Below are 15,544 nucleotides of genomic sequence, written 5' to 3'. Positions count from 1 at the left end.
TTTGGCCCTAATGCATTCTGAATGGAAAAGGATCCGCTCACAAGGCATCAGTTTGCCTCCGATCTGTCTCCATTCCGCTCTGGAGGCTGCCTGCAGCGTTTTGGTGTCCGTCTGACTAAGCAAAGCCAAGCGGATCCGTCCTGACACACAATGTAAGTCAATGGGGACGGGTCCGTTTTCTCTGGCACAATAGAAAACTGATCCGTCCCCCGTTGACTTTCAATGACGTGATGCTAATAGAAGACATAATACAACCGGATCTGTTCATGACGGACGCATGCAATTGTATTATTGTAACGGATCCGTTTTTGCAGATCCATGACAGATCCGCCCAAGACGCAAGTGTGAGAGTAGCCTAAGGCCTTCTGCACACGAACGCGTGCGCTCCGTGGCCGTATTGCGGGCCACATTCACTTCAATGGGTCCGCAAATCCGGAGATGCGTAATGGTGCTTCCGTGGGGTTTCGTCCCGTACTTCCATTCCGCCCAAAAAATTAAACATGTCCTATCTTTTTGCGGAACGGCCGGATCGCGGACCCATTAAAGTGAATGTGTCCGCGATCCGCTGCGGCTGCCCCACGGTGGGCCATTCTCTGTGTGTATTCTGATTCCGTATGTTCGTATTTCAGTATATTTAGAAAGAATGGGCACCGTTTTATATTATACAGGGGGGCCATTATATATTATACAGGGGGGCCATAGTGATTGCAGCTCTGGAGTATAATACAGGATGTAACTCAGGATCAGTACAGGAGAAGTATTGTATGTACACAGTGACTGCACCAGCAGAATAGTGAGTGCAGCTCTGGAGTATAATACTGGATGTAACTCAGGATCAGTACAGGATAAGTAATGTATGTACACAGTGACTGCACCAGCAGAATAGTGAGTGCAGCTCTGGAGTATAATACAGGATGTAACTGAGGATCAGTACAGGATAAGTAATGTATGTACACAGTGACTGCACCAGCAGAATAGTGAGTGCAGCTCTGGAGTATAATACAGGATGTAACTCGGGATCAGTACAGGATAAGTAATGTATGTACACAGTGACTGCACCAGCAGAATAGTGAGTGCAGCTCTGGAGTATAATACAGGATGTAACTCAGGATCAGTACAGGATAAGTAATGTATGTACACAGTGACTCCACCAGCAGAATAGTGAGTGCAGCTCTGGAGTATAATACAGGATGTAACTCAGGATCAGTACACGATAAGTAATGTATGTACACAGTGACTGCACCAGCAGAATAGTGAGTGCAGCTCTGGAGTATAATACAGGATGTAACTGAGGATCAGTACAGGATAAGTAATGTATGTACACAGTGACTGCACCAGCAGAATAGTGAGTGCAGCTCTGGAGTATAATACAGGATGTAACTCAGGATCAGTACAGGAGAAGTAATGTATGTACACAGTGACTCCACCAGCAGAATAGTGAGTGCAGCTCTGGAGTATAATACAGGATGTAACTCGGATCAGTACAGGATAAGTAATGTATGTACACAGTGACTCCACCAGCAGAATAGTGAGTGCAGCTCTGGAGTATAATACAGGATGTAACTCAGGATCAGTACAGGATAAGTAATGTAATGTATGTACACAGTGACTGCACCAGCAGAATAGTGAGTGCAGCTCTGGAGTATAATACAGGATGTAACTCAGGATCAGTACAGGATAAGTAATGTATGTACACAGTGACTGCACTAGCAGAATAGTGAGTGCAGCTCTGGAGTATAATACAGGATGTAACTCAGGATCAGTACAGGATAAGTAATGTATGTACACAGTGACTGCACCAGCAGAATAGTGAGTGCAGCTCTGGAGTATAATACAGGATGTAACTCAGGATCAGTGATGTATTACCGTGCCATTGTTCTGAGGCTGTAGAATGCCATGAACGGCAGGTCTGAATAGAATATATAGCACATCTCATGCCATTAAACTCCAAAACCTAATTATAGATCCCCAGATAATCTGCTGAGACCCAGCATTCCCGGCTCTGAGCTCTCAGGGTGCACTCGGGTCATGCATGTATCACGCCTTCCAGCACATTCATTAACATTGCCGACCATTAGGTTTTAATTACAGGTCCTTGGTGTCAAGATTGTTATTTAAAGCTACAGTAATTTGCTGAACCTTTAGACTGTTTTCTAATTAAGTGCGATTGATTGACTACTAGTGAAATATCACTACCGGGCCCCATGTCAAAATGTATGGTTGTGTACGGGGTCCTTTACCGCAGGAGGCTGTTTGGCACTGTAGAACACAGGCAGTGCTATGTATGTATTATGTATAACATTTAGCGTCTTAAAGGGGTTGTCTACAAAGGGTCCTCCTCTTGAGAACACCTGGGATCAGCGGTAATCTGTGAAGAAACCTGGCAGTAAATGTTCCAACACAAGGGAAATAAAATATTACATAGTGCCTATACAAATCAATGCAGTGTCAGTGTAATGCAGGACAAGTCCTCCAGAAACTTTTTTTTGGGGGATCTGCTCCCTGGTTTGGCCAAGAGATGAGGAACCTGAACTAGAATTCACTAACACGATGTATGAAAATGGTGTTTGTAGATTAGACAGCTCCTCAGGGGCGGGGCAATCTCTTACAGGGCATAGTGAAACTGCTTCACCCTCTATCATTGCAGTCCAGGTGATCTGCCGAAATAAAGCACCAGATAATCGAGTGGATCATGTGTACGTGCCACTGGCATCCCCTCTAGGGCACCAGGGCTGAAAGTGACTGCATCACTCTGTTCCCTTTAGGTGTGTCCTTGGTGGTCTACCTATATGCCGTATAAGTCACTGGATTCTATGCGTGCATTTTCCATTCATGGTACTGGTATCTACATATGTGCTATTGGGTGCTGCCCCCTAGGGTACCAGGACTGCATGGGATTTAAATAGCTCTACCCCCTACAGTTATAGCCCTGGTGGTCTGCCTATATATAGTACCAGGTAATCAAGTGGATTATACTGTATTTCTTATTCATGGTGCTGGCATCTAATTAAGTTGTAGCGGGCACTGGTCCTAACTGAAGCACTAGGACTTGCATGTGACTGTGGTTAGTCCACTCCTAAAGGTATGCTCCTGGTGGTCTGTATGTAAGCCAGATAAGCCACTGGATTCTGTGTGAATTTCTCATTCATGATACTGATATCTACATATATTGTACATAAGTGTCCCCCTAGGACACCAGGGCTGCAGGTGACTGCAATTACTGCATCCCTATAGTATTGACCATTGTTGTTTCCCTATAAGCTATTCGATTCTATGTATGCATTTCTCATTCAAGGTACTGGTATTTTCATATTTTGCACCGGGTTCTGGCCCACTAGGGAACCAGGGCTGCAAGCGACTGCAATTACTATATAGTTACATCCCTGGTGGTTTGCCTGTATGCCAGATGAATCATTAGATTCTTTGTATGCTTTTCTTTTTCATGGTCCTGGTCTCTACATTTGCAGGACAAGTGCTGGCCTCCTAGGGCACCAGGGCTGCAAGTGATTGCAATCACTTCACCCTCTATAGTTGTATCCCTGGTGGGCTGCCTAGTCTATGTATGTATTTATCTTTCACCGTACTGGTATTTACACTGGGTGCAGGCCCCCTAGGCAACATGGCTGCTACAGTTACACCACCCCTGATACTTACATCCCTGGTGGTCTGCCTGTATGTCAGGTAAGTCATTAGATTCCATGCATGCATTTCTGCTTCACATTACTGGTATCTATAGATGCTCGGACAGGGATGCTCAACCTGCGGCCCTCCAGCTGTTGCAACATACTGGGAGTTGTAGGTTTGCAACAGCTGGAGGGTCACAGGTTGGGAATCCCTGTGCTAGGACAACTAGGACACCAGAGCTGAAAGTGACTGCAATTACTCCACCATCTATAGTTGTATCCCTGGTGGGCTGCCTATAAGCCAGACAAGTTAGTAGTCTATGTATGCCTTTATCATTCACAGTACTGGTATCTACATATGTTTCACCGGGCGCTAGCCCCCTAGGTCCGGCATGCATATGACTAAAATTGATCCACCCGCTATAGTTATGTCCCTGATGTTCTGCCTATATGCTAAAGAAGACCCTGGATTCTATGTATGCATTTCTTATTACATGTGTTGCACTGGGTGCTGCCACCCTAGGACACCAGGGCTGCAAGTGACTGCAATTACTTTACATTTTATAGTTGCATCCCTGGCGGTCTGCCTGTACGCCAGGTAAATCATTAGGTTCTGTGTATGCATTTCTCCTTCACGGTACTGGTATCTACACATGCTGTACCCTAGGACACCAGGGCTGCAAGTGACTGCAGTTACTCCATCCTCTATAGTTGTATCCCTGGTGGGCTGCCTGTATGTCAGGTAAGTCATTAGGTTCTGTGTATGCATTTCTCCTTGACGGTACTGATATCTACACATGCTGCACCCTAGGACACCAGGGCTGCAGTTACTCCATCCTCTATAGTTGTATCCCTGGTGGGCTGCCTATATGCCAGAGAAGTTATTGGATTCACGGTACTGGTATCTATATGTTGCACTGGGTGCGGACCCCCTAGGTCACAGGGCTGCGTGTGACTCCGTTCGATCCACCCCTATAGTCACATCCCTGGTGGTCTGCTTATTTGCCAAACAAGCCACTAGGTTCCATGTAGGCATTTCTCATGCATTGGCAGATGCTACGTAAGTGAGCCCGTATCCGAGAGCGCTCTTGAGGGTAGAACCGCCGCACCTAATATACACTTTATTTCCACTGAACCCGATCAAGTAGCTATTGACGGTATTATTCTACCCTATGAAAAATGAATCTGTCAGTGGGAAATAAGAAAAACATAATGCAACGGAGATTGAATTCATAGCGACAAGTACAGATCCAACAAGATGAAGGTTTAATTGAGTTAAGTCGGGTGGCGGCGTTTACATCCACTTCAGATATGGCCGCAGGTTTCTCTCTGTTTGCCCTGTTTTTATTGTTTGTGTAGATGGCGGTGTAATGTGACTGTGTCTCGGGGTTTGTTACACCGGCGCTGCTGTTATTATCCCTGCTGATGGCGAGTAAATGTGAATTGTGCGCATAATTCACCTCTCGCCGTTATCCACATAATTCATCGGAAATCGCGGCAGCGTGGAATTCCATTACCCGGCCACTTATAGAGTTTAGTCCGTATCCTGGCGCAGAATTGCTGTGCGTCTGGGGAACCCTTTCCCGACCGTAAAATAGTTATGGGTTTAAATTAGTACGGCAAAGGGGAGTCCATCTTATTTTTTTTTCTATTTAGCTGTGCGAGATGGCTAGTATATATAGAGAGCGGCAGCGATAAGTGGTGTCGTAACCTAGAAAGCATGGGGCCACATTGCAACGATCGAAATGGGCTCCACCGAACAGAAGGTCCATGTTCTTTTCCCAGGCTACAGAGCCGTAGAGGATGCGGCTGTCAGCCGGCATCCAAACTCAAATTACAGTATCAAAAAGAAATGACCAAACCCAGAAGTAAGGGCCCCATAGCAAGGATCAAACCAGGTCCCCCCACAGGACAGAAGGTTTTCCGCCTAAACCCCTTTTAATTACCCTTGGGCCATTTTTTCTACTGCCTCATTTGCTAAAAGTTGTTTCTTTAGAGCAGGCATCCACAAACTGCGGCAAAACTACAACTCCCACCATGCCCTGCTGTAGGCTGGTAGCTGTAGGCTGTTCGGGCATGCTGGGAGTTGTAGTTTTGCAACAGCTGGAGGGTCGCAGTTTGAGGATGCCTGCTTTAGAGGGTAGAGTCCTGACCAAGTTTTCACCCCCAGTAGAAGAGGAGATCATCTCAACTGGGCCCCCTCTTGCCCTTGGCCCCATAGCAGTCGCATGGTAGTTACACCCCTGACCAAGCCATATACATTGACATGGACATGGAACCTTTGCCCGGTTTTCTGTAAACGAAAAGTTCTGCAACTTGCTATACTAGGATGTCTCCATGCTGTGTAGTGTGTTACTGTGTTGATAAGTAAAGGTGCACAGGAGGACCTCGTGGTCAGACCACGCAGAGAAAGAAGAAGAAGAAAACCTGCAACAATGCATGGTAGTTAGCTAGCAAGTGAGAGTAACACCTTTCAAGTGCTGCACCCCACTAGGAACTTAGGTAAAGGTTGGAGCAGGAGCACCCATAACAGAGGGGAGCATTGAGCAGGGGCAGCTGACCTTAGCACCACCCAACTTTCCTAGCACCAATGAGTCTTTGGAGGAACTGTGAAAGGCCAAGTTAGGCGAAAAACGGACCAGCCACCATGCCCCACAGAGTAACATCAGTGAGGGTGTGGTGCACCGGACTGTGCTAGGTTTAAGTAGTCAACATTTGAAGAAAGTGGTGGCTGACAGTGTGCCATGCCTGGGCACTATAGGCAATGCAGAGAGGATCCGCGGCCTGTGGTAATGCCTGTGTAGGGTGCGGAGACTAGCCGTGGCCTATACCAAGTAGCAAAGAGCCATCTCCATCACTGCCAAGGGACATGCCCCTTCTTGGCGTGGTCTGCAAATGCGGCAGTATGGACGACAGTGCAAAAATGGTAGGCGGTTTATACATGAATTTCGAACACGTAGAATACTCTGTGTGAACGAGCTCTAGGTTCTAATAAGCTGTAAAAACATTAAATGAATAAAAAAAATAGTTCAAACAGCAAAAATGAAGCTTGGTGGCGCAGGGGGCGAAACGTAAAAAACAAAAACTATCCGAAAAATAGTGCAAAAGATGCCGAAAGCGCCAGGTGTGCCCCTGGAGCTGTACTCGCTGCCAGTCCCGGAGTGTCAGGACTGTCGATCTCTGACGTGTCTCCGGGATTCCCACGTCACCTGGGCTCCAGCGATGGCAGCTACGTAACGCGCTCGCCTTATCTTCAGTAGGACACAACATTTCTGATGTGGGTAATATGTCTCTGTAATAAATACGGGCGCATCAACATAATGAACAATTTAAAGAAAACTTCATTTTGCAGAATAGTAATAATCTTTATTCTGGGGCTATTACGGGACGTCTTGCTGGGGTTTCGGTGACTTTTAATTTCAGTTATAATAAATAATGTAGCGCGCGCTAAGCTGCGAGAAGATAAAGGTGAAATTCATGTACTTTCCGCTCTCTGTAATGGAAATATTAACTACTTTGTCCTACAGCTGCTTTCCAATTAGTTTCTGGGAAAATGATATTCTTCTTTAATACAGATACGATAGCTCATTGTGGACTGACTCGGGGACTTACCAACAGTTTGTGCAGGAAAAAAAGTCCACTTGGATTTTTTTGCACTTGTGTATTGGAGAGAACTGGTCTTAAAGGGAAACTCCACTACTGTATGGATAGTCGGGGTTTGCTGGGAAGTCTGTGAGAGGCAATCTCCATTCTCTTCTGGAGAACAGCATAGCTGATCTATCTACAGTATCTATCTATCTATCTATCTATCTATCTCATATCTATCTATCTAACAAACAAAAATTCAGACAGCAGCACTAGTCCAATAGACCACGGATACAAAATCCTTCAAACCGCAGGCTCAGCAGCTAAAGTAGATTATATACATTACAGACCAAAAGTTTGGACACACCTTCTCATTCAAAGAGTTTTCTTTATTTTCATGACTATGAAGGCATCAAAACTATGAATTAACACATGTGGAATTATATACATAACAAACAAGTGTGAAACAACTGAAAATATGTCATATTCTAGGTTCTTCAAAGTAGCCACCTTTTGCTTTGATTACTGCTTTGCCCACTCTTGGCATTCTCTTGATGAGCTTCAAGAGGTAGTCCCCTGAAATGGTCTTCCAACAGTCTTGAAGGAGTTCCCAGAGATGCTTAGCACTTGTTGGCCCTTTTGCCTTCACTCTGCGGTCCAGCTCACCCCAAACCATCTCGATTGGGTTCAGGTCCGGTGACTGTGGAGGCCAGGTCATCTGGCGCAGCACCCCATCACTCTCCTTCATGGTCAAATAGCCCTTACTTTCAAAATTTTCCCAATTTTTTGGCTGACCGACCTACCTTCATTTCTTAAAGTAATGATGGCCACTCGTTTTTCTTTACTTAGCTGCTTTTTTCTTGCCATAATACAAATTCTAACAGTCTATTCAGTAGGACTATCAGCTGTGTATCCACCTGACTTCTCCTCAACGCCACTGATGGTCCCAACCCCATTTATAAGGCAAGAAATCCCACTTATTAAACCTGACAGGGCACACCTGTGAAGTGAAAACCATTTCAGGGTACTACCTCTTGAAGATCATCAAGAGAATGCCAAGAGTGTGCAAAGCAGTAATCAAAGCAAAAGGTGGCTACTTTGAAGAACCTAGAATATGACATATTTTCATTTGTTTCACACTTGTTTGTTATGTATATAATTCCACATGTGTTAATTCATAGTTTTGATGCCTTCAGTGTGAAGCTACAATTTTCATAGTCATGAAAATAAAGAAAACTCTTTGAATGAGAAGGTGTGTCCAAACTTTTGGTCTGTACTGTATATACACGTGTTATGTATAAGCACAAGGGCACTTTATGATTTTGAATCAATGGGAATTGATCACTATCACAAATTTTATGGAATAAATGTCTTTTAAAGAATCTGTACCCATATCTTTATTGATCATCGGCACCGACATTTTGGACTCATAATGCACTTTATTTTGAATCATGTCATTTTATATGGAAATCACTTTTTTATTTAAAAATCATGTTTATTGAATAATTGAATGTAATAATATGTAATTGGATACTTACTTGCTTATATACACTGGTTATCACTGCTTTACAAAGGCTCCATTGAGATGAGCTGAAACGTTGCATTGGGCTGAATAAAGAATTCAAGTTTTTCACTATAAGACCGGAGTGCGGCCGGGTTACCTGTCTATGCTGTTGTTTGTGGATTTTGCTTGTCCGGAATGCTGCAAGGACTCTGCACCTGGCACTGAAGAGGGCTGCTATTATTAGTCTTTGTTTGTATCTGATTATCTATCTATCTCCTATCTATCTATCTATTATCTATCTATCTATCTATCTATCTATCTATCTATCTAATATCTATCTATCTATCTATCTATCTATCTATCTATCTACAGGGAGTGCAGAATTATTAGGCAAGTTGTATTTTTGAGGATTAATTTTATTATTGAACAACAACCATGTTCTCAATGAACCCAAAAAACTCATTAATATCAAAGCTGAATATTTTTGGAAGTAGTTTTTAGTTTGTTTTTAGTTTTTAGCTATTTTAGGGGGATATCTGTGTGTGCAGGTGACTATTACTGTGCATAATTATTAGGCAACTTAACAAAAAACAAATATATACCCATTTCAATTATTTATTTTTACCAGTGAAACCAATATAACATCTCAACATTCACAAATATACATTTCTGACATTCAAAAACAAAACAAAAACAAATCAGTGACCAATATAGCCACCTTTCTTTGCAAGGACACTCAAAAGCCTGCCATCCATGGATTCTGTCAGTGTTTTGATCTGTTCACCATCAACATTGCGTGCAGCAGCAACCACAGCCTCCCAGACACTGTTCAGAGAGGTGTACTGTTTTCCCTCCTTGTAAATCTCACATTTGATGATGGACCACAGGTTCTCAATGGGGTTCAGATCAGGTGAACAAGGAGGCCATGTCATTAGATTTTCTTCTTTTATACCCTTTCTCGCCAGCCACGCTGTGGAGTACTTGGACGCGTGTGATGGAGCATTGTCCTGCATGAAAATCATGTTTTTCTTGAAGGATGCAGACTTCTTCCTGTACCACTGCTTGAAGAAGGTGTCTTCCAGAAACTGGCAGTAGGACTGGGAGTTGAGCTTGACTCCATCCTCAACCCGAAAAGGCCCCACAAGCTCATCTTTGCTGATACCAGCCCAAACCAGTACTCCACCTCCAACTTGCTGGCGTCTGAGTCGGACTGGAGCTCTCTGCCCTTTACCAATCCAGCCACGGGCCCATCCATCTGGCCCATCAAGACTCACTCTCATTTCATCAGTCCATAAAACCTTAGAAAAATCAGTCTTGAGATATTTCTTGGCCCAGTCTTGACGTTTCAGCTTGTGTGTCTTGTTCAGTGGTGGTCGTCTTTCAGCCTTTCTTACCTTGGCCATGTCTCTGAGTATTGCACACCTTGTGCTTTTGGGCACTCCAGTGATGTTGCAGCTCTGAAATATGGCCAAACTGGTGGCAAGTGGCATCTTGGCAGCTGCACGCTTGACTTTTCTCAGTTCATGGGCAGTTATTTTGCGCCTTGGTTTTTCCACACGCTTCTTGCGACCCTGTTGACTATTTTGAATGAAACGCTTGATTGTTCGATGATCACGCTTCAGAAGCTTTGCAATTTTAAGAGTGCTGCATCCCTCTGCAAGATATCTCACTATTTTTGACTTTTCTGAGCCTGTCAAGTCCTTCTTTTGACCCATTTTGCCAAAGGAAAGGAAGTTGCCTAATAATTATGCACACCTAATATAGGGTGTTGATGTCATTAGACCACACCCCTTCTCATTACAGAGATGCACATCACCTAATATGCTTAATTGGTAGTAGGCTTTCGAGCCTATACAGCTTGGAGTAAGACAACATGCATAAAGAGGATGATGTGGTCAAAATACTCATTTGCCTAATAATTCTGCACTCCCTGTATTATCTATCTATCTATCTATCTATCTATTATCTATCTATTATCTATCTATCTATTATCTATCTATCTATCTATCTATCTATCTCATATCTATCTATCTATCTATCTCATATCTATCTATCTATCTATCTATCTATCTATCTATCTATCTATCTATCTATCTATCTATCTATTCATTATCTATCTATCTATCTATCTATCTATCTCATATCTATCTATCTATTATCTATCTATCGATCTATTATCTATCTATCTATCTATCTATCTATCTATCTATCTCTCTATCTTATTCAGGTCACTGTGGTAACAGTCAACAGTATTCCAGGTCCCTTGGGCCTCAATTATCAATATCGATTACAATAAATACTGTCCTTGTTGCCCATAGCAACCAATAGCAATGCAGCTTTAATGTTTCCAAATCTGCTTTGTGCTCAGTTGCTATGGGCAACAAGGACAGCTTCCCTGTAAGACAGTTTTAGTCAATGGGCTGGACCGTCTTCCTGCTGAAGGTTTTCTGTGGACAATCTGAATCAGTAAAGCGTCGATCTAAGAAACAATTCATTACAGAATCTCACACATGCCGCCATGAATAACGACTGGTCCGAAAAACGTGGTGCCTGCACCGATTGCCGAATGATGCACCAGCACGGCAATAGTTAAATGCACGTCCATGCGCTTCCTTCGCCGGCCCCGGGGCAACGTCTGCCAATTATTCTACAAGCGGTAATTTCAGCAATACCTGGTGTAGGTTAAAGTAATAAGAGAATAAATACAGCGTCGTCCGGTAATTGGTGGTCGCTCCCACACGACGCGCTCCTACCCTTTCATTAAGCTGAATGGCGACACGGCGGCACCTGCAAATAAATCAGGCTATTTTTCCTTCTGTCAGGCGGTTAATCAGAGAGCGTCAGCGTGAGACTAATGGGCCCCGGTATTTATCCTGATTAGAAATTGTAGTATTTACATTTTTATTGTGATCTCAAAATTGCTACATCAGGTCAATGGCGTCGGGCGGTATAGAGAACGCCAGCACCTGGCTTAGTAATACAGCGCGCCACAATAGCGTCCACTTTCATGGCTTAGAACAGGGAACTGGATGGATGGCTCTTAAAGGGGTATCTCCATATCTCCATCTTGTATATCTCTAGGATATGCTATCACTTTATGATGGTGGGGGGGGGGGGGGCGACCTCAGGGACCCCCAGTGATCCTGAGAATGAAGGTCAGTAGAACTGGTTTAGAGGGGATGCAGCAGTAAAGCTCTCAGGGTCAGTGAGGGTCCTGCAGGTCAGACACCCCCAACCACAAAGTCATGGCAAATGCTTACCAACACTGAAAGTGCAAAAATCAGGACATTTAAAGTTTTTATTTTCAGGAATACAGTTGTCAGGATTGATCCTCCATATATGATCAGTGGAGGTCTGACACTGCAGCCTCCTCTCATCTTACTAAGCACAGCGCTGCGCATTGTATAGTGGTTGTGCTTGGTATTGCAGCTCAGCCCCATTCAATTGAATGGGACTGAGCAGCACCTAGGCCATGTGACTGATGAACGTGATGTCATATAGCCTAGGAAGTACATATACAGTGTCGGCCAGAACATGTCCTTATATACAGTGTGAGCCAGAACGTGCCCCTATATACAGTGTCGGCCAGAACATGTCCTTATATACAGTGTGAGCCAGAACGTGCCCCTATATACAGTGTCAGTCAGAACATTCTCCTATATACAGTTTCAGCCAGAACATGCCCCTATATACAGTGTCAGCCAGAACATGCCCCTATATACAATGTCAGCCAGAACATGCCCCTATATACAGTGTCAGTCAGAACGTGCCCCAATATACAGTGTCAGCCAGAGTATGCCCCAATATACAGTGTCAGCCAGAACATTCCCCTATATACAGTTTCAGACAGAACGTGCCTCTATATACAGTGTCAGCCAGAACATGCCCCAATATACAGTGTCAGACAGAACATTCCCCTATATACAGTTTCAACCAGAACATGCCTCTATACATAGTGTCAGCCAGAACATGCCCCAATATACAGTTTCAGACAGAACATTCCCCTATATACAGTGTCAGAAAGAACATGCCCCAATATCCAGTGTCAGCCAGAACATGTCTCTATATCCAGTGTCAGCCAGAACATGCCCCTATATACAGTTTCAGAAAGAACGTGCCTCTATATACAGTGTCAGCCAGAACATGCCCTTATATACAGTGTCAGCCAGAACATGCCCTTATATACAGTGTCAGCCAGAACATGCCTCTATATACAGTGTCAGACAGAACATTCCCCTATATACCGTTTCAGACAGAACATGCCTCTATATACAGTGTCAGCCAGAACATGCCCTTATATACAGTGTCATACAGAACATGCCCCTGTATACAGTTTCAGCCAGAACATGCCCTTATATACAGTGTCAGCCAGAACATGCCTCTATATACAGTGTCAGACAGAACATTCCCCTATATACCGTTTTAGACAGAACATGCCTCTATATACAGTGTCAGCCAGAACATGCCCTTATATACAGTGTCATACAGAACATGCCCCTGTATACAGTTTCAGCCTGAACATGCCCCTATATACAGTGTCAGCCAGAACATGCCCCTATATACAGTGTCAGCCAGAACGTGTCCCTATATACAGTGTCAGACAGATCATGCCCCTATATACAGTGTCATAGAAGAACATGCCCCTATATACAGTGCGAGCAAGAACATGCCCCAATAAACAGTGTCAGCCAGAACATGCCCCTATATACAGTGTAAGCCAGGACGAGTCCCTATATACAGTGTCAGACAGAATGTGCCCATATATACAGTGTCAGCCAGAACGTGCCCCTATATACAGTGTCATAGAAGAACATGCCCCTATACACAGTGACGGACAGAACATGCCCCAATAAACCGTGTCAGCCAGAACATGCCCCTATATACAGTTTTGGAAATAATGTGCCCCATGAACACTGCAATCCAGAAAATGCACCAGTAAGCATTGCTGCCAATTGTGATAGAGAGCGCCTCCCAGTGCCTGATAGAAGGTAATGTCATCCCACAAATAAGGCAGGGATGACTGGCCTAAGGGTCATGCAACCATTTTCTTCTTCAAGGAATGAGGCAGGTGAGTGTATTCCAGCAGTAGAGGGACCCTTCAGCCCTTGTCATGGGACCCCCCTCCCCCCCCCCCCATATTCTCCTTTCTTTGCCTTGTTCTATAATCATAGGTTATGTGCCCTGCACTTAGATCTACCATTAGCATCGATCATCGCATGAGCAGATCTGCAGCACATTGCACCGCAGTCTGCTCCACCAGCACTGAGCGTAATGCATTCAGTTGTTTTTTCCCCCAACTTCATGGTTAAAAGTATTTTCTCATTACTGATAATGGGATGATGAGATGAAATATGACCGTTAGCATTTATTATGCTGAAAGCTCTCGTTCTGAGGAGCCCACAGTGATTTCAGGCAGCGCGGGAATAACTCAGGTCCATTTTCCAATCATCATGCACATATTCTCCTACATCTGTGTACAAATCTGGTAATTGTATTGAAGAGCACGCTGCCAATATCGACGGCTCCCGGTCATTCCTCTTAAGCTGCCGCCATGTGTGCGGAGGAGAACTGAAGGTACCAGCAGGGATTACACCGGCAAGAAGAGGGAACATTTATAAAATCGGGGTGAGCACAAGTGCAGGAGAGGATCAGCATGTCCGTGTGGGAGGTCCAGGTTGCAGCCTTTTGTACCTGAAGGGGAGTGATTCCCCGAAACGCGTTGTATTGCTGCAATAAAATACTATACTCCTGATCCTGGTGACCTGTGGACGGTTTTTGCACCGTGGGACGTTTTATTTCTGCTAACTACTTTGATTGAGAGGGCCAGGGAGTGTAAATGGCATCACTCCTGGCTCTGTCAATCAAAGTGGAGAGGACCCAGCAATCGCAGAGAGAGCAGAGCCTCTAGGTGTAACGGTAACGCCCCCATTGCTCCTAGAGGCTCATTTTCATATATTAAAACATTATTTTTCTCAGCAATGCGGGCACATATGAACATGGGAGCAACACAGCTGCCAAGCGCACATGGAACAGGTCAACCAGTGTCATAGGGACAAGACTGCTGACAGATGTCTTTTAAAGGGCATCTGTCAGCAGGATAAACCCTATTAAAATCAGGCATACTGCTGGTTATAGGATCATATTGCGTTAAATCATCCCTTAGTTTAATTCTGTGGCACTTTATTCAATATGCTAATTCTGTGTTTTAAACACCATGTGGCGGGTTTAGCCCGGCTCACCACTGCTTTCCCCCCTTAGCCAGACCCCCTTCCCCTTGAGCAACAGGTCCAGGCGTCCTCATTGTCTATCCTGACCCTGTAATCCTGACGCATTTACTGACACATGAGCAAATCGGATTTTGACATCAGGTAAACATTCATCGGCACGTGCACAGTTCAGATCTCAGAATAATGACCACCACCCCGGCTGCCTCGTCTGCATCAGCACTGATTCACCAGCGCATGCGCAGTTCAGATCTCATGATCATCACCACCTCTTTGGCTTCCTCTTCTCTGCATCATCACTGATTCACCATTCACCAGTGCATGCGCAGTTTGGATCTCAGAATTGTGACCACCTCCCCGGCTTCCTCTTCTGCATCAGACCCGATTTACAATTCACCAGCGTATGCGCAGTTGTGATTTCAGGATCGTCACCACCTCCCCGGCCTCCTCTTCTGCATGGGCACCGATTTACCATTCACCAGCGCATGCGCAGTTCAGATCTTAAATTGTGACCACCTCCCCGCCTGCCCTTTCTGCACCAGCGCTAAATGATTTTTAGCGCAACATAATCTACTGTATATGCACATGCGCTGAAAGGTGCGGTACAA

This window comes from Bufo bufo, chromosome 10, assembly GCF_905171765.1.
Source record: "Bufo bufo chromosome 10, aBufBuf1.1, whole genome shotgun sequence".
Lineage (NCBI taxonomy): Eukaryota > Metazoa > Chordata > Amphibia > Anura > Bufonidae > Bufo > Bufo bufo.
This window is presented reverse-complemented; position numbering follows the sequence as displayed.